The sequence below is a fragment of the Hemitrygon akajei genome, chromosome 17 (genome assembly GCF_048418815.1).
Source record: "Hemitrygon akajei chromosome 17, sHemAka1.3, whole genome shotgun sequence".
NCBI lineage: Eukaryota > Metazoa > Chordata > Chondrichthyes > Myliobatiformes > Dasyatidae > Hemitrygon > Hemitrygon akajei.
Window position 1 is genome coordinate 63,421,134 of NC_133140.1, and position 19,541 is coordinate 63,440,674.

A 19,541-nucleotide genomic window follows, 5' to 3' on the forward strand; every position below is an offset into this window, starting at 1 on the left:
GAATGAAATAAACTGAATATAAAACTAAAGTGCAATTTAGATGTCTTTGTCATTCAGAAATTAACATTTAATAATTTGTGAGGAACAGTTAACAAATACATTAAGAACCATAATACTTTCAGATAAAAGTAACATTGGACTGATAAAAATAAATCAAACAGAAAGTGACCTTAATGCATGCACATTTGTTTTTGTTGCAAATAGTGTGTTGGAGTTATCTGCCAGTGCATTAAAAATGAACAGTGGTTTGCTCAAGATTGCATTCCTCTCTGATCACTTCAGATATTTTATGTTGAAATAATCACACCAATTTTTAAGGGAGAGCCTTTTGGCAATAAATTGACCTGATGATTTTCACACATTACGATAGAAATGTAGTTAGAAATTATTTTTTCCAGTATTTAAGAGGGATAAAAAATGGACTGTAAAAACGAGCTGGTTTTTCAAGTTATTTACTACTTACTTTTGTAGAGTATTCTCTGGATATTTGGTAACATATCTTCATTTTTGTCCTTTCCAAGTCTAACACAACGGTATGATTCTGTATGGTTACCATTACTTTATATTGCAAGAAATTTAAAATTATGTTATTTTTATAGTCTCCATTTTTAAGTTTTCCATAAGCATTTTCATACAAACATGGTATTTTTCATCTTTATTCAGGGTTTTATAGATAATGGGTTAAAGAATTCATTTTCCTAGCAACACCTGCTACACTATCAGCTTTCAGTGGCAGAGGCCATTTTCATTTATGTTTTTGCTTATTCACTAAATGTGCGTTTTTGAACTCAAACTAAAAGAAATTGAGTCATGAATTTAAACATTCTATTCCAGCAATCTTTCTATTGTACAAAGAGCAAGCCTTGGGATTTTTTTTCTCGTCGTACGTGCACAGTAACTCTTTGAATGGTGAATTCCCTCAGCACACACAGTACCACTCAATGTAGGACTTGTTCTAAATTAATAATAGAACACTCAAACCCTCTTCCAATTCTAAATTCCATGTAGTCATTCCATAGTAAAAGAACTATGAAAAGGATGCAAATTTTCTTTTTAAATTATACATTCTAGTGTAGACCAAATGCATTAATTACTGTAACCTTGACTTGAATGTTGGTACAATATAGGAATCATACTCCAGGTATTAGGGGGTTAAGTAAATATTTTTTTCTCTGTTCTGGTCGATGTGTTTAGTTCCCTTCCTGCCAAGTCTCATTTTGCTATGCTATCTTGCGAGAGACACATATGGCGCAGTGAAATTGCTATCTATGAAAGCATGTCCTGGCCTGTTGAGACATCATCAAATAAGATTAAAGCAAAGTAAAAATAAAAAGATAGACTGAGTGATTTTTTTTTGCTTCATCTTGTGCACATCGATAAAAGTCAGGGAGCACTTGGTGAGGCTTTATGGTTTTGTTTTGTTTATTCATTTTATAAAAGCCAACAAACACAACGAGCCCAGAACAAAAGCAACATAAATAGCCTAAAGGTAGGATTAAGGAACGAGGGATGAAATGTGATAATTTAAAATCGTTTACATATTAACCTTCGCCTTGTGACAGTGGTCAATCTTAAGCTCAAAACATAAATTATCTCCAATTACTTCAAAGTCAGCCATTGCCTGTCATCTAAATTTCACCATCTGTTTGGTTCAAAAACAGACAATCCTGCCTGTCAATTTGACTGCCCATTCTCCCTCGCTGGACCAGCACCAGAAGGGGAGAAGGGTTATGGTTCTCGGGAGAAAACTTTTTTCTCTCTCTCTGGTTAAGAGGCGAGGGAGAGGTTCAAGTGGTAAGAATATAAATTGAGGAGGGAGAAACAATTTGCATAGCATCTGACCCTTCCTGTCAAATGTTATTCATAAGGCTGCTTAGTAAATTGAGCTGTCAGCGAAGTTTGATGCTACCTTCTCCTTTAAATTATACTTTGCAATGTTGACAGCATAGACTAAATTCAGGCAACCCAGGGTATTTTACAATGTCAGATCAGCCATGGTAATACCAACTCATTTTAAATTATCCTATACAAAACCGTCCATGATTCCTGCTAGGAAGACAACGTTTTGTAGCTCAGCTGATGATATTTGTGCCATAAACTTTCTCTCATCTTAGAGTCCAGCAGTGTGCGTTTGAGAGGAGGGGAAGTGGGAGTTACCTCCTGTTCAGATCAAACTACCCCTTCTGGTAGAGCACCGTGAGCAGTGAGTTGAAAGTCAAAGAGTTGAGAAACGAGCAAATCCTCACCGTTCTCCAGTGTCAGTGCTGACAATTTGTCTGAAATGAAGACATCATTAAGTCAGGCAAAAAAAAATCAGTCCTGCTTATTGAGAAACATAACTCCAGCAAAACATGCTCTGTGTTCTGATTCACAAAAAGAGTCAAATTAATTAATATCAAATATTTTACATGGTTCCACTTTATTCAGAGATGAGATATGGTCCTCTACCAAGGACAGCATTTCAAACTTCAAAGTAAATTTATTAGCAAAGTATTGATATGTCACCAGATACTACCTTGAGACTTATTTTATCAGGTGAACAAAGAAATACGATAGAATCAATGCAAAACCAATGCAAAGACAGGCAAACAACCAATATGCAAAAGAAGACAAACTGCACAAATGCAAAAAAGTAATAATAAATAAAGACTGAAAACATTCCTCCCTCCCAATGAGAAGCTGGTGGTTGGTCCTTATGATGTGAGTACTCCCCTACAATGCTGTTGGGCAGCGATTTCCAGCATCGTGAAGGAACAGTGCTATAATTCCAAGTCAGCCCAGTGCATGCTGGAGAGGGAAACCTACCAGTTAGGCCAGTGGTGTTACCCTTGGTGTCAGAGTTGAGGGATTATGAGGGATTGCACACATAACTTCATAGAGATGCTGAAGCCCCTTTTGTCATGAAAACAAACTGAGTGTGTTTCACGGACGGTGCCAAGCTTCCTGAGTGCTGTGGGAGCTGCGCATATCCAGGCAACTGGGGAGCGTTCCTTTATGCTTCTGACCTTGCCAGAAAGGTTTTAGAGAGTCAGGAGATGAGTCTTCCCTGCTCTTGCAGGCACAATCTTTGTAAGGCTGATCCTGTTAAGTTTCTGGTCACTTTTCTTGCTCTGTCTTGTTTTTGAAATGTCTTATTCTTCTGCAGAAGGAGTAATAGAAATTGTATGCTGTCCTGGTCTTGCTGCATGCATGTTTGGACTGCTAGGTTGTTGAGGTGTTGAGAATGTTACTGTACACTACAATTATGAACAAGCATCCCCATTTTTAACTTTGTGAGAAAGGGAAGGTGATTCATGAACAGCTAAAGATACTTGGGTCCAGGGAGTTGACCCAAGAGGAATTCCTGTCATGATCTAATGGGACTGGGATGACTAAATTCCAACAAACCACCTTATGTTGTTGTGACTGAGGCCAGAGGAGTATTTTATCTTTGTTTCCTATTAAATCTGTTTTATTGTTGTCAGACTCAAATGCTACATTTTTATCAAAGCAGTCACTCAAAACTTTGGAATTTAGCTATTTTTCCTTGCTAGGACCAAAGTTGCATTGAGATCTGGCAGAACCCAAACTGAGGAACAGCGGGAATGTTTTTGATAAGTGAAGGTTCTGATATCAACGTCAATAGAAGTGTTGTACTTTTGTTGATAATTGTTTGTCATAGAAACTAACCCAGATAAGTTATTTGCTGAGATTCCACAGATTATTATATCAATAGTCTAATATAAATTCAGTGGGAAAATAAAATATGGAGATTTCTTCATATCAGGACTCTACCATTGCTTCAAAGTTTAAAGTTTTCTTTCAAACTCTAGAGCCCTTGTCCATTATAGGCATACAGATGACAGAAGTAGGGATATGGCTTGTTAAACCACAATGTCTTGCTCCTAACTTTGGACTAGTTCTCAATATACCTGCGGCAATTGGTGCCCCAAGAGAAAGGAGGCATGCCAGCCTCCCAAGGCTGGAAGAATCGTCTTCGAAGAGGAGAAGTTTTATCTCCAAGAGAAACACCTTTTCTCTGCCACTACTCCATGCTTAGTCTGGGGCGGTGTCCAATGTGTGAGTCAGTTTTCCTGATTTATGATGCATCTATCAGGCGGGTAACATAAAATAAAACGGTCTAAGAGACTTTGTGCTCATCAGTACAATGAAAAAAGGTAGGCCCAATGAAACGACATGGCATGCAATTTTGGGTCCATCTTATACAGAATGGTTAAAAACTATATTGATTTATGTTATTAAAGTGAAATACAACTTTATAAGTGCCCTGCCTTAAAGTGCATATGGTATGGCATTTGGCTGGGATAACCACAATGAGCGCAAATAAGTTTAATAATAATTTTCTGTAATGTATATTGTCCCAATATACTCAATACAGTGTTAAATTTGAAGCTTATTATCTTATTAACAAAATGATGTGCCCATTGTAGACTGTTTTCAATGTTCAATCAAGCATCTTTAATTAGAGTTTAAATGGAGGAACAAGATTAAACTTTTCATTCTCTTCTCACCTAATTATTCCATTCCTGTTATAACTGCTGCAATTTCATTCAAATGCTTAAGCAATTATGTTTAACTGGAGTTCAGCAACGAGAGGTGCAAAACAAATTAAAAACCCCGAGACATGACATAACCATTACCGCTAGATGTCTCTTATGCCAAATTTACATTGCAATGTTACTATGGCAGTGAAGCGACTGAAGTCCGAGCCAGATAGTCAATTCAGTTCCCTCAAGACCGTAACGGAAAACCGTAGCAGTTGGGGATTTCACAACAGAAGTAGGAATCACTTAGTGCCGTACCACTCTGATTTCCTGCAGGTCAGAAGGCCAGAGAGGGCACTGCTCAGTAGTAAAGTATCATGAGACAATGATATCACCGGCTTATGGAGACAACCAATTCATCTGGACACAGTGGAGGTGCCAGTGTTATACACCCTCCACGAGCTATTCAATCCAAAGTCTGAAATGCTCTCTTCAGCCCTTTGTGCCGGCAAATCTCTTTGAAAATAATTTCAGTGTTGCTCTTGATTACAAATGAGTAATTCCACTGAGCAAGTAAACCCAATGTATGACAGAAATTGGTAACTTTTAATACTGAGCGTTTTGCTGGGGCAAATTTCCAATGAACTTGACAACTTTACTCCTCCCATGAAGGGTTCACTCCAAGCCTTCCATTCCCGTTACTTTCTTGCAGTATTTCACCTCCCCATTAAAAATTGTCACTGGAGTCAAGGATTTAGTCGGCATACATCTCATGCAGTATGCAGGCAGGTTTCAGATGTGGAAGCTTTCATAATCACCTCTGCTCTCCCTCAACCTAAATCTTGCACAGTTTAGCAGAGGACTTGCAAAGGGACAAAGAATGGAAATAGAATTGTAAACTAGTAAATAAACATTACATTTTCTCTCCTTTTTGCAGATAATGTGGAACGCCTAAGGTTAAAAAGAGGAATAGCCTGATTCATGACTTGTCTTTGTAGTGCCAAGTTACAAAGCGATGAAAGTTTGCATCAAATTTCTCCAACCCTTTTATATGGGTTTACTGCAAGTGACTGAGGTGTGCTTTAAGATCCTCAATTCTAGATCTTACTTGTAAAATGATGTCTTTTATTCAACTAGAAAAGTTAGTGCATATGATTCTGTAGTGCCCATTCTCTAATCACTTAGATTTAGAAAGAATTTTTTTCTCATAACCATGTAATCAAAATATTTTGCATGCAATGACTGCTATAATTTAAATAATGAATATTTGCTAATGTACACTTTCATATCATCTTAATTTTATTTGTATAAATTAGGAAAACAATAAGCTATGAAATAATTGGTTACATGTCCAGATAAATCTTGTCACAATAGTCATAATAGTATATTGAAATGTGTTCATATACACAAAAAAACTTTAAAAATCACAGAGCAGTGCAACTTTAAACAAAGTATGTCAAAGTTACAGATAAACTGTTATGCATTTATATTCTAATATAAACTCTAAAATGCATCAATTGGTATAAGTTTTCAAGTGAAATGTATTTACATCTGTCAATCTATTTCAGTTTTCACAATTAATACACTTACACATTAAACCTCCAGTAGATTTTTTTGATGAAGCCCTGTAGAGATTTATTTAATGAAGCCTTTGTAACTGGTATGTTATTTTTATGGAAGGCAGATATCTGGTCTGTGTGGTTCTCAGTTTATGAAGAAAATCGCTTTTCAGCAGGCTTAAATTAGGTGGTTGCTGAGTAGTCAAATATAAGTTGATTTTCCTCATCAGAAATTCAGTCTTTGGCAATTTTAGGCCAGCAATGTTCCTGAACTGTTGTCTTTTCCTGGTTGTAGTCAGTCTTTATTTCATTAGCTCATTCCACAGTTTTGCTTTAGTTTGTGATCAGTGTGGCTGGCAGAGGAAATAAATATAACCCTTCATTCTAAAATTATGCTCATAAAGGATATTCAAAACCAGTCACAAGATTGGAGTAAATAAACCTGCAATGTTGTAGGTAGGTATTTCAATAAAATTGCGTATTAGTTTTAAAAGCTACTTTCTGTGTCTCCTTGTGGCAGTTTGACAGTAGTACTGATATAATGGCTGAAGTAAACTTGGTGCTGAAATATTGGCTGTCTTCTCCTATACCAGTCTTGTTGGTTTTCTATAAATCATGCAGAAGTCTACAAATCTGTCAAAAGTGTCTCTCAATCCAACATGGTTTATTCAAGTCACTAAATATGCTTTTCTGATATATTACATAAAAATATGTAATCCAAGCCCGCATGCTGAAAAGACTAAAGTTAGTTCTTTTTCATGTCTATTGGATTGCAAAGAATGTGATCTTCCTATCTGATGACGTTTTTATTTATAAACTTAAATATAAAGCTTCTTTCTTAAGTTAAGTCAAAAGTCCACTTGTTACAGATTGGAATATTTATTTTAAAACTTCTACAAGTATATTTATTTTTTTTTATACAGAGTCTTGTGGTCATCTCTATAAAGCCCAATTATACTGCTGTGTGGTCAGCTATCAGTGGGATGGGGGTGGAATCTCAGCTGCTTTCTCTTCTATCCTAACGTATCATTGTCTTACCATTTGGGGAAACAGTAACCAAGGCAGGGACTCAAACCCAGATGTCCTGGTCCATGGAGAGCCAGCCTGACACACTGATCTACTGGGCCACCCACAGAGGCATTTGTTTAATTAAATAAGAATTAGCATTTCCAGGCGGCAATTGCCAGTCACGGATTTATGACAGAAATTAAACTATAGATTGTGATTGCAATTACACTATATTCCCATTATTATTACTTAAAAAATCTATTTAGATGATACACTGTAGCAACATAATACATTTCTTAAATAGTAGGTTAATACTTAAGTGCAGCAATAAAGAGCCATTGGCTAGCATGGATCATTGGGCTCTTGTGAATAAATTACAACAGAGATGAGGTTGGTTTTCTCATCATTTATTTCCAAACATGTGCAATAATATGACTTATCATGAATTTATTAACTGGTAGACTGCTTCAGATCATATGCAATTTGAAACACGGTTTTAAAATTTGCTTTGACAAAGGATTTTTGAGTTGTTCTACATACAGTAGTATTTACGTACAAGGTTGCAATATTCTGACCTGCAACATACAGTATATGATCATGAAACAAATATTGAAGATTACTTTACAAAACGAACAACACAATAACTTGTCATCACAATATGTACCAGCAACTCAGAAACTAAGATTACCGAAAACATTGATTATTGGCATGGAAGTCTACTTGTCTTATTCTGTTAATGATGATGATGCCAAGAGAAAACAGAATAGAAAATAAGAGGCATTAATATAGCCTACAGAGGAAAGCTGAACCAAAGACGTACATTTCTGGAAAAGAAAATGAGGTGGTGGAAATCAGACGGCTGGGTTACTAAAGAAGTAAAGAGAAGAAGTAATGGGTAAGAAACAGTGATTCACCTTCTAATGGATAATCATTTATCATTTCACCAGTTCCTGGCAAATTAGATTTCCACATCAATTGAAATGGCAGAGTTACGTGAAACATATATCCAAACTCTTATATTTTCTGTCCTAATTGATCAACAATAAAAAGCACAGCATCACAGTATCATAACTTGCAGAAAGCCTGGGAATGAAGCCAGTGTTGGCATATTCTCTCTCTTCCCTCAAACTTAAACAAATAGACATCATTGGCCACAACACTCCCTCTGATCCACTTATTGTTAACATCCTAGATATATACATGAGATCACAAATGTCATCCAATAATCAATAGTGGCTGATCTGTCAGAATACCACAAGCTAATACAGCACACAAATGAAACACCTCCAGAATTTAATCTGGGAACAAAAGTTCTAAAAAATACCCAAGTTTCTAATAGAATGCTTTAATTTTTTGTTTAATTAAAAAGACACGGAATGAGGCATGAAAGGCTTGGGTCTGAGTTAACCTTACCATGGGTTAAAATTGAATGCTTTAATCAGTTGTCAAGTTGAGTAGGGTTGCAACAAAAACCTTGCACTCAGGTTTAGTTTCACTCAGAATGCGCCAATTCTGTTAACAGCCAATGCCACCTAAGGCTGTGCCCGCAAGGGTTGCCTCACATTCTGGCATCAACAAAGCATGTCCGCAATGTTCAGCAGGACAACGCAAGCAACAAAAGCACAAGGAGTCCCTTTCCCTTTGGGACCACTGAAATGCACACGGAGGCCTCCAACCCCAGGACATCAAGGAGATAATTGTGAACTTCAGGAAGAGGAAATCAGGAGAACAAGCAGCAGTTCTCATCAAGAAGTCGGCAGTGGAAAGGGTGAGCAGCTTCAAGTTCCTTGATGCCAACATCTCTATCCTGGGCCCAGCATATTGCTGCAATTTTGGAGAAGGCACACCAGTGACTAAATTTCATTTGGAGTTTGAGGAGATTTGGTATATCATCAAAGACTCTAGCAAGTTTCTACAGATATACCATGGAGACCGTTCTGACTGGTTGCATTGCTGTCTGATATTGAGGTGCCAATGCACAGGATCAGCAAAATCAGCACAGGATTGTAAACCCAGCCAGCTCCACTAGCTTCCATACCATTATGGACATATTCAAAAGAGATGCCTCCTATCCATCATGAAGGACACAGCTCAGCATCCAGGACGTGCTCTCTTCTCATTACTACCATCAAGGATGAGGTACAGAAACCTGCAGACGCACACTCAATACTTTAGGAACAGCTTCTTCCCTTCCACCATCAGATTTCTGAATGACCCATTAACACTACCTCACTATTTTCTCTCTTTTTGCACTTTTTATTGATTTCTTAATATTCTTATTGTAATTTATAGTAATTTTTTTACTGTGCTGATGCCGCAAAACAATAAATTTTATGAGATATGTCAATGATAATAAACCAGATTGTGATTCTGTTTCTAAAATATTAGAGTATTTCTCCATGGATACTTTGCACTCTTGAGATAAAAATCCTAGTGCACAAGCTTAGAAGATTGGTACCAATGAGTTGGGAGAGATTATTACTTGCTCAACAAAGATAATTATCTGTTTGTTAATTATGGTAATATAGGTCTGAATGGTTAAAGATAGATGTTGTTAAACTCAAAGCTGAGAATAGAAAACTTGACAGTGCCAGTCTGCAGACTCAGAAGGAGCCTGCCATGTTTATAAATCATTTATTTTGTACTGAAAGATGTAGCTTATAACTCCTCTAATACTTGTTTATAGATGGGTTCCTAGATGTGTGCTAAAGAACTGGAGTGCAGCCAATGTGGAATACATCTCAAAAGTCATATCCATGCTTGACAAACGACATAGAATTCTTTGAGAAGGGTAAAGGTATGGTAGACGAAGGGAATACAATGGAAGTAGTGTACATGGACGTTTCCAGAAAAGTTGGCAGGGGAATTATTACAGATGACATTAATAAGAGATATAAGCGACCTTATATAAGAGTTATAATTAATTCCTTAGAAGACCACAGAGAATTTCAAGACTTCATTGATAAGGTGGGAAAATGGGATAAACTGTAACAGAATTCACAGTTAGTAATTAACAGCATTGAATTTTAGTACAAAAATAACATCAGTAATTATACTTTAAGTGGAAGCAAAGTTGATGCTGTGGAATAGCAGTAAGACTTAGGGATACAGTTTCATAGAACATTAAAGGCTGCTCCTCACAATGATAAGCTTGTGGAAAGAAGCTACTACAATCTATATTTCATCTCAAGAGGAATAGAATATAAAAGCCAAGAGGCAAAGATAAGCCTTTATAAAACCTTAATAAAACTTCACTTAGAGTACTGTCTGTTGTTTTGGTTCCTACATTATCAAAACCATAGTTCAGCTTTAGAGATTGTGCATCATGGATTCACAAGGATACTACTGGAATAAGGAAATATAAACATGACGACAGAATTGAAAGTTGGAACACTGACTATTAGAGTAATGTGGGATGGCATTATCTGTATAACCAGACTGGATGGAGTACGTGGAATAAAACTTTTTCCAGTACTCAAAAAGCCACAGATACCATATTAACTATAAGAAAACTGGAGAAGGAGAACAGGGGAGATTTTTTTGATATTACATTTGTGAAGCTGGAGAATTCATTTCCAGGATTAATGGTTCAGCCAGAAACTATGACAGATTTCAAGACTGAACACCGACATTGATTTGTTGAGCCGGCTCACCTTTCTGTGAAGATTTAACATACTTCTGAACATTTAGCTGGTAAATGTGTATATTTAATTCACCACAGGTAAAGAGTATGAAAAAGTACAGATGGTGAATTAATTTAAAAATATTAACACTGAGAACTGAGATGTATCTCACATGATAATGGCAGAAACTCAAGTTGGACAAAAAGTGAGGAATACTTTCCTCATGTTTAAATAAATTCTCAACATATAATCAATGGCCACTTTATTAGGTACCTCCTTTACCGAAGTAGCCATGAGTGTATGTATGTGGTTATCTGCTGCTGTAGCCTCTCACCATCAAGGGTTGACGTGTTGTGCCTTCAGAGATGCTCTTCTTACACCACTGTGGTAATGCGTGGATATCTGAGTTACTGCTGCCTTCCTGTCAGCTTGAACCTGTCTGGCCATTCTCCTTTGACCTCCCTCATTAACAAGGCATTTTCACCTAAAAAGCTGCCTCTCACTGGACAATTTTTTTTTTGTTTTTTGCACCATTTTCTATAAACTCTAGAGACTGGTGTGCATGAAAATCCCCAGAGATCAGCAGATTCTGAGATACTGTAACCACCCCGTCTGGTACCAACAATCATTCTATGGTCAAAGTCACTGAGGTCACATTTCTTCCCCATTCTGCTGTTTGGTCTGAACAACAGCTGAACCTCTTGACCATGTCTACTTGATTTGATGCATTGAGTTGCTGCCACATGATTGGCTGATGAGCTATTTGCATTAACATGCAGGTGTACAGTTAAAGTGGCCACTGGGTGTATATCAACATAACTGATGTACTTAATATTGGGAGTGAAAGCCTGATAGGCATCAACTAAAGCTTTAGTTCTCTTGTGAATCAATTGATAGGAGAATTCTAATGCCCCCCCCCCCCCCTTATTATTTAATCTGGGAGGCTGGTGGTGGGAGTTAAGAAATGGGGAGCATGCACTCAGAATAAGTGTTCAGCTGCCTAAGAGTGAGAAGAGTGCAAGTTCATCACTTAGAGAGTGGTTGATCTTTGGTGTACTCTACCCCAGACACTAATATCATTAATCATTTCAAGGTTAATTTAGACATATTTCTGGACTGCACAGGAATCCAGGATTGTGGGGACTGGGCAAAGATCAGCCATTATACTGAGCAGCAGATCAGCTTCCAAGGTCAGTATGAATGATTCATGCACCTTTTACTTAAGTTCTTATCTTCTTCTTTAAAATTGAGTGAAGACAATCAGCCTATAGGATATAGGGACATAGAATCAGAATGATGCCATTTGCCCCATCGAGTCTGCTCTGCCATTCCATCTTGGCTAATTTATTACCCCTTTCAAACTCATTCTTCTGTCTTCTCCCTGCAACCTTTGATGACCTTACTAATCATGAAACTGTTAAACTCCACTTTACATATACCCAGTGACTTCACTTCCAAAACTGCCCTTGGATCCTCATGGAACATTCCGCACCCTTGCTTCTGTAAACTTGTTTAACATGTGAATAGCTGGAAGCATCAGTCTCCAGTTTAATTGACAATGTGCCTTGATAAATTTGAACCAATTTCAAGCAAATTCCTGAAGAAAATACACAAAAAAAATTTCCAATAATTCTATTACAGTTATTCAGGGACCTGACATATGGTCAAATGCCTTTCATTAATATAACCTGGAGTAATAGCATAGGTGTTTTATAATCAGGTAACCCTCATTTGAAACCAAACCAGAAAGTGCTAGAAAAACTTAATAGGTCGGACAGTATCTAAGGAATTTCTCCTTTCCATTCATTCTCAAGATTGAGATTCTTATACTTACACACAAAACTATTTGAAATATAAGGAGAGGATATGATATGATCTGACTTCAGAATTTGAGAAATTAAAATCATTGACATCATAGTGTTTATAGAAAGCAAAGCATATTTAATATTTCAGATCAGAAACTTCTTGTCAGAACTGGGAAGGAGGCAATCTAGAGAGCATTCAGTAGCCAACAAAGTGAGGAAGAAATGGGAAGAGCAAAGGAAATGTCTCCCAGAGGTAGGAGCAAAGGGTTTAATTTGGCCATTAGAAATTCATTATACTTTGTAGTCTACAGGCCAAAATACACTAATTGAAAAGAAATACATGACCATTATCACTGGAGAATGACTGACAGAAATGGTTAGTACTGGTACAGACTGAAAGAGATTCAAAGGGACCCTAGCACCAAATATATTGTTACCTTCCCCTCCCCCCACCTCTCGGCTTTCCACAGGGTCACTCCATCCATGGTTCCCTTGTCCATTCGACCCTCTCCACTAATCTCCCTCCCAGCACTCCTTGCAAACAACTAAAGTGTTACACTTGCCCATTCACCTTCTCCCTCACCTCCATTCAGGGCCCCAAACAGTCTCTCCAGCTGAGGCAACACTTCACCTGTGAATCTTCTGGGGTTGTCCAGTGCTCATGATGCAGCCTCCTCTGGGTTGATGAGACTCATCGTAAATTGGGGGACCACTTCGTTAAGCACCTCCGCTCCATTCTCCAAAAGCAGAGCTTGCTAGTGCCCAAACATTTTAATTCTAATTCCAATTCCCATTCTGACATGTTGGTTCATGGCCTCCTCTTCTGCCAAGATATGCTACCCTCAGGGTGGAGGAGCAATACCTTATATTCCATCTAGGTAGCCTTCAACCCGAATGGTACAAATATCAATTTCTCTTTCTGGTTAAAATACAATACCCACCCCCTCCCCCTTCATCGATTCTCCTCTCTGGCCTCTTATCTCTTTGCACCTGCCCATCTTTGAACCCTGGGTCCTCTCCTCCTTCCCTTTCTCCTTTGATCCACTCTCCAAGTTCTATCAGATTCCTTCCTCTACAGCCCTCTATTTTTCCTACCCACCTGGCTTCATCTTTCACCTTCTAGCTGTCCTCCTTCCCCTCCCTCCATCTTTTATTCTGGCATCTTTCCCTTCCTTTCCAGTCCTGAAGGAGGGTCTTTGCCCAAAACATCAACATTTCCATAGATATTCCATACATCGATATTGATGTGGATAGTTATTTTGATTCAATATTGCTTTAATATTGATTCATTATTGATATTTGTTCCAATATCAATTTCTCCAACTTTAGGTAACTTGGTTTTTCTGTCCATATCAGAACAGCAGTTGTTTGTGATTGTAGCTCACTATTTCTCTTATTATTTATACAGCGTGGTCTGTTGGTCATATCCAGCTCAGCTGTTAGCAGCATATAACAAACCAAAGTACAACTGGTTTCTAACTGCGCATTAACTCATTTGGTCTCTCCATTTCAGCAATATTTCCTCTGTTCTACTCAGTCCTCCCCCACAATTTCTGTTGCAGAAAATTATACTTTTCTGCAGAGTAACAGAATCTGTACTCTGTTAACTCGGCTATAGATCCTGATGAAGGGTCTTGGCCCGAAATGTCAACTCTTTATTCCTCTCCACAGATGTTGCCTGACTTGCTGTGTTTCTTCAGCATTTTGTGTGTTGTTACGTTCCCCAGTAACCGGGTGACTTATCAGCAAAGATAGATAGGTCCGCTGAAGCCTGATGCTACTATTTTCAAACGTTTTTATTTATAAAGGGGCACAAACGTATGGTTAATACAAAACATTCAGATCATATACGTCGTCACAACTCAATCTAAAGCACAGGTATAGTAATAATCAATCAGAAATAAGCTCTATCGTTGTCTAGGGGTAATGTAGATATATATTATTTACTAGATATCTAAAAGTCTTTTGCGGTCACTGCAGTTCCACCAGTTGCCGTCGTTGTGGTGTCGCGTTGGTGCACTTTTGTTAGAAAGAGAGAGAGAGATAATTGAATGAAACAGTTACCCGACAGGTTTTCCAACCTGTAGGAGTTCGGTTTGTTGGAGCCTCGTTGGGGGAATGAACGCTCATCGGTGGCCTCCCCTGTAGCTAAGCCGTACTTCCGTTGTGGGGTCGCCAATCCCAGGCAAGGAAAAGATGCACACGAACCCCACCACCGGCTGTCGCTATCAAAACGCTGTCACAGGATTTCTAGCGTGTCTTCTGGTGCGTCTGAAGGGGTCCCCCCCCCCCCAGACCCTCCTTTATACTTCCTCATGGGATCGCCGGTGTCAATCTCTCTCTCAACCAGCCCACTTTGCCCGAGGGCTTTACACGTGGTCTTCATGAGACAATAGTCAGAGTCACTTTATTCTGCTTCCCGGGGGAACGTGGTCTTCCGCATGTCTCCCTCTCTCTCTCCCATTTTCCTGTGTCTATTCAGCACGTCTCTCCCCCTCTTGGGTCATTTGATCCCCCCTTAACTAGGGCTCTTGCGATTCTCACAAAGGAGGGGGCTGGGGTCATAACAGTGTGTTACTCTGGATTTCCAGCATCTGCAGAATATCTTGTGTTTATAGAAAAGTAACTTGTTCCTTTCTTTTTTGGTACAGATGAAGGATCACAGACTGAACACTAACTCTGTTTCTATCCACCACCCCCCCCCCCCCGCCCACAATACTACCTGACAAACTGTGTGTTTCCTGTATTATTTTAAATATTTTATTCAGACCCTAATGCAATAAGTTTGACTTTATTCCCAATGTGAGTGTTAGGGTTAGGGTTAGGGTCATTATTGATGAAAGTAACAATACTGACAAAAACCACAACAAACTAGTTGAAAAATTAATAAATGCTTAAAAGTTGTGTGCCAGTAGACAACAAGTGTAAACTTACTTTCACAAAAATGGGTTAACATATTATATTGTTAGTGGAAAAAAATAAGCTATAGCTAAAAGTGGTGGTAGTTTAATAGCAAATAAAGCAGTGGCATTTGTTAACAACTGTAGTAGAAACATTAATATAACAATTGAAGCTGGATCATGAAAAGAACCTGCATTCTATTATTTACAGGTGAGCCTATTTTCCCTATTGGAGAAGTGCTTGCTTTGAATCTGCATGTGACTGTGATAGAACTGGCTTCACACATACTAGAGAAATGAATGCATGAAGACTTTCAATCACCTTCCTTTGAGGTGTTGAATATTAATCCAGAAAGTATTCTTCAATATATATTCCTTCCGTTTGAAGGAAATATTGGCTACTGCTACAATTGTTCTAAGCCTTATGGCTTCATGGAAGCTGAAGACTGCAACTTACATTTTAGAAAGTAATTTCGCAGCACACATTCCTGCAAACTGTATCCTGAAAACTGATTCCATTCTAGAAGCGTTACTGAACAATCTGATTGTCACTACTCCACGTAAGTATGAATACCTTTATAAATATTCCTCTGCTAATACCAAGTAAAGAATTTTTTGAGTGTATCCAACAAAGAGAAGTAAAATAATAAATATTCCAATTGTTGTACTCAACTTTGCCTTTTCCATGTCATTGTTTGATTGCTCTAAATTAGTTTTTGTACTAAAACATTGAAGCTAAGGGTGCTTATCTGGATTTCTATGTCATATGCTAGACCAGAAGCTCAAACCAATTACTCTGATCTCCTACCTTCTAGAGTTTTAAACCCCTCAAATAAGCTTCACTATCCTTAGCCTTCAGCCTCTCACTTCTTTGGCTATTCGTACAACACTGACTTACATTCATTATATTAAATTTGTATCTCCTTGGAACTCCCCTTGCCTGGCCATGTATTGACATGCCTGGGACAGGAAGAACATTGACAAGATCAATAAAGAAACTAATTAAAATTGAGAGAAATACTTGGTAATATTTTCAAGTGAAATAGGGCATCACAAACTTAATATTTAGCAGAAATCTATTTTTAGGTGCAAGTGTTATCTATTTTTGGTTCTCTTAATGAGTTATATAGAAATATCTACAGTTCAGAATCAGAATCAGATTTAATATCACTGGCAAACACGAGGAGATCTGCAGATGCTGGAAATTCAAGCAACAGACACAAAATGCTGGTGGAATGCAGCAGGCCAGGCAGCATCTATAGGAAGAAGTACAGTCGACGTTTCGGGCTGAGACCCTTTGTCAGGACTAACTGAAAGAAGAGATAGTAAGAGATTTGAAAGTAGGAGGGGGAGGGGGAGATCCGAAATGATAGGAGAAGACAGGAGGGTGTGGGATGAAGCTAAGAGCTGGAAAGTTGATTGTCAAAAAGGATACACAGCTGGAGAAGGGAAAGGATCATGGGACAGGATATCACTGGCATATGTTGTTATATTTGTTAACTCTGCAGCAGCAGCCATTGCAATACATGATAGATAAATAAATAAATATAGAGAAAAAAGCTGAATTACAGTTAGTACATATTAAATAGTTCAATTAAAATAAGTAGTGTAAAATAGAAATTTAAAAAAAGTGGTGAGGTAGTGTTTATGGGTTTATGGGTTCAATGTCCATTCAGAAATTGGATGACAGAGGGGGAGAAACTGTTCCTTAATCGCTTCTTCCAATTCTTCTTCAAATTTGACTAATGAGCATCACTAAATTTTATTCTAAAATTTTACATTTAAAATAATAACTTCTTTTTTACAATAAATTGGTAGTGGTTTACCCAAAGCAAACAAAATTATGCAAAGTACAAAAATGGTGTAAAGATAATACATTTGTACTTCAATCACAAAGGAAAATTCACAGATGCTGGAAATCCAAGCAACACACACAAAATGCTGGAGGAACTCAGCAGACCAGGCAGCAGCTATGGAAAAGAGTACAGTCAACCCAAAATATCGACTGTTTACTCTTTTCCATAGATGCTGCCTAGCCTGCCGAGTTCCTCCAGCTTTTTGTGTGTGACATTTGTACTTATTTGCAATATGTAAGCATCATGATAAAGTTAATATTTATTGCCTATCCTTAATCCCCTTGCAAAGGTGTTGGTGTGTATATTGTTAATCCACTGCATAGTTTGTGGATTAACAATGTGTACAAAACTAAGTATTGGCTTCATTTTGTTGTATTTATGCAGTCAAAGCATTCTACATTAAAAATGTATTTTGTTTATTTTTTTAATCAGGATTTTTCAAGGAGAGGGAGAAGGTAAGAATGGATTAGAAATTTGTTCATTTTTTAGGTGGTTATTAACTTTCTAACCCTCCAAGGGCACATTCATTTAGAGCTGGAAGTAGATTGCATATGTTATTGCTAAATAAAATATACAACTCACGAGCCTGAAATGTAACAAATAAAGTAAGTGGCCCAAGGTAAGACTATGAGTGTCCCAACTCACACCTAATGTTTGGCTTGCTGACCTACAGGACATGCAGCCAACCAGAACCTTGATACTCACGTATGTTTTTGAATCAGACTATAACCTTGCCCATTCCTTCCTCTGTGATTTCCACCAGCCTTATAATCTTACAAGTAATAGCTCTCAATCAGTTCTGGTTCCCTGACCGGACTGAGGTTCAATTGGTTGACCATTGATCAACCATCACATCAGCTGTCAAAGCTGTACAGTCTGCAGTTGTGTCCCTGCCTCAGGTTGTGTCAGGGTTTTGGTGATAATAAATCCCGATGCACCATTTGTAGTGGGCTTTTGTTATACCACCACCCATCCACCCTCCACTATTCAGTAAATCTTTGACTGCTGGATCTTCACACTTGCAACATTGAATTCCACCTCATGGTGGAGGTACGATGCCAATTCATCAGATATCCTGCTCTGCTTGTGAATACATTACTGGGTCCACTGGTGCTTTATGCTGCACTCAGGTGAGAAGTGGAATAGACTGGAGTAAGCACAATCTGATCAATTATATCTTCATGTGACTGTGGTAAAGTTTGTGTGACTGTGGTAAAGTTTGTGTAACGTTGTCGTAGAGTCAGAAAGAAATATGGTACTGATACAGGCCCTTCACCCCAGGCAAACCATGCTGACCACAGTGGTCTCTTTCCCCAATGTTCCAATGGATAACGACCTATTCTGGCCAACGTTGCCCTATAAGTCAGGCTTTCTAGTCTGTGTTACCATCTGATTCATCCCCATAATCTTTTCTGTATTCTTTTCAGTTTAACCCAGATAGTCCTGATTTCCTGAATTCAGCTCATACCCCTCCAGGTACCTATCCAAGTGCTTCTTAAATTGTACCTGCCCCAATCACTTCCTCTGGCAGCTCATTAGATAGATAGATATTTTATTGATCCCAAAGGTAATTGCGGTGTCACAATAGCATTACAAGTGCACAGATATACAAATGTTGGAAGGGAAGTAAGAAAGAATTAAAAAAAAATTACCTCAAACAGACTAACAGGAGAGGGGCATCACTTCCCTGGCTATAGGCTGACTCATTACAGACCCTAATGGCTGAGGGTAGGAATAACCTCATATAGCACTCCTTGGAGCAACACAGTTGTTTCAGTCTATTACTGTAAGTGCTCCTCTGTTCAGACAAGGTAGCATGCACAGGTGAGAAACATTGTCCAGAATTGCCAGGATTTTACAAAGGGTCCTTTTTTCTACCACAGGCTCCAGTGTGTCCAGTTTGACTCCCATAACAGAATCAGTCTTTCTGATCAGTTTATGGAGCCTGATGGCATCACCCGTGTTGATGCCATTGCTCTAGCACATCACCGCATAGAAGATTGTACTGGCAACAACAGACTGGTAGAATATGTGAAGGAGAGGCCTGCACACTCCAAAGGACCTCAGTCTTTTTAAAAATTAGAGGCGACTCTGGCCCTTCTTGTACACAGCCTCTGTGTTATTTATACTCACCACCCTCTGCATAAAGGAGTTGTCCCTCAGGACTCTTCTAAATTTTCCTTTTTCACACTAAACCTACGCCATCTCATTTTGGACTTCCCTATCTCAGAGAAAAGATTGTCACCATCCACCTCATCTCTGACTCTCATAATTTTCAATATTTCTACAGTGTCACCCCTCTTTCT

At 38.3% G+C, this 19,541-nt stretch overlaps 1 long non-coding RNA gene across 1 annotated transcript in view; it reads right to left on the reverse strand.

Annotated features, from left to right (window-relative positions):
- Nucleotides 1-2,261: 2,261 nt before the first annotated feature.
- The window catches only part of LOC140740782 (uncharacterized), a 177,627-nt gene continuing 160,347 nt past the window's right edge, over nucleotides 2,262-19,541 (reverse strand). Inside the window, exon 7 of the long non-coding RNA XR_012101928.1 lies at nucleotides 2,262-2,276. This is a non-coding gene — a long non-coding RNA (uncharacterized lncRNA). The remainder of the gene's footprint in view (nucleotides 2,277-19,541) is intronic.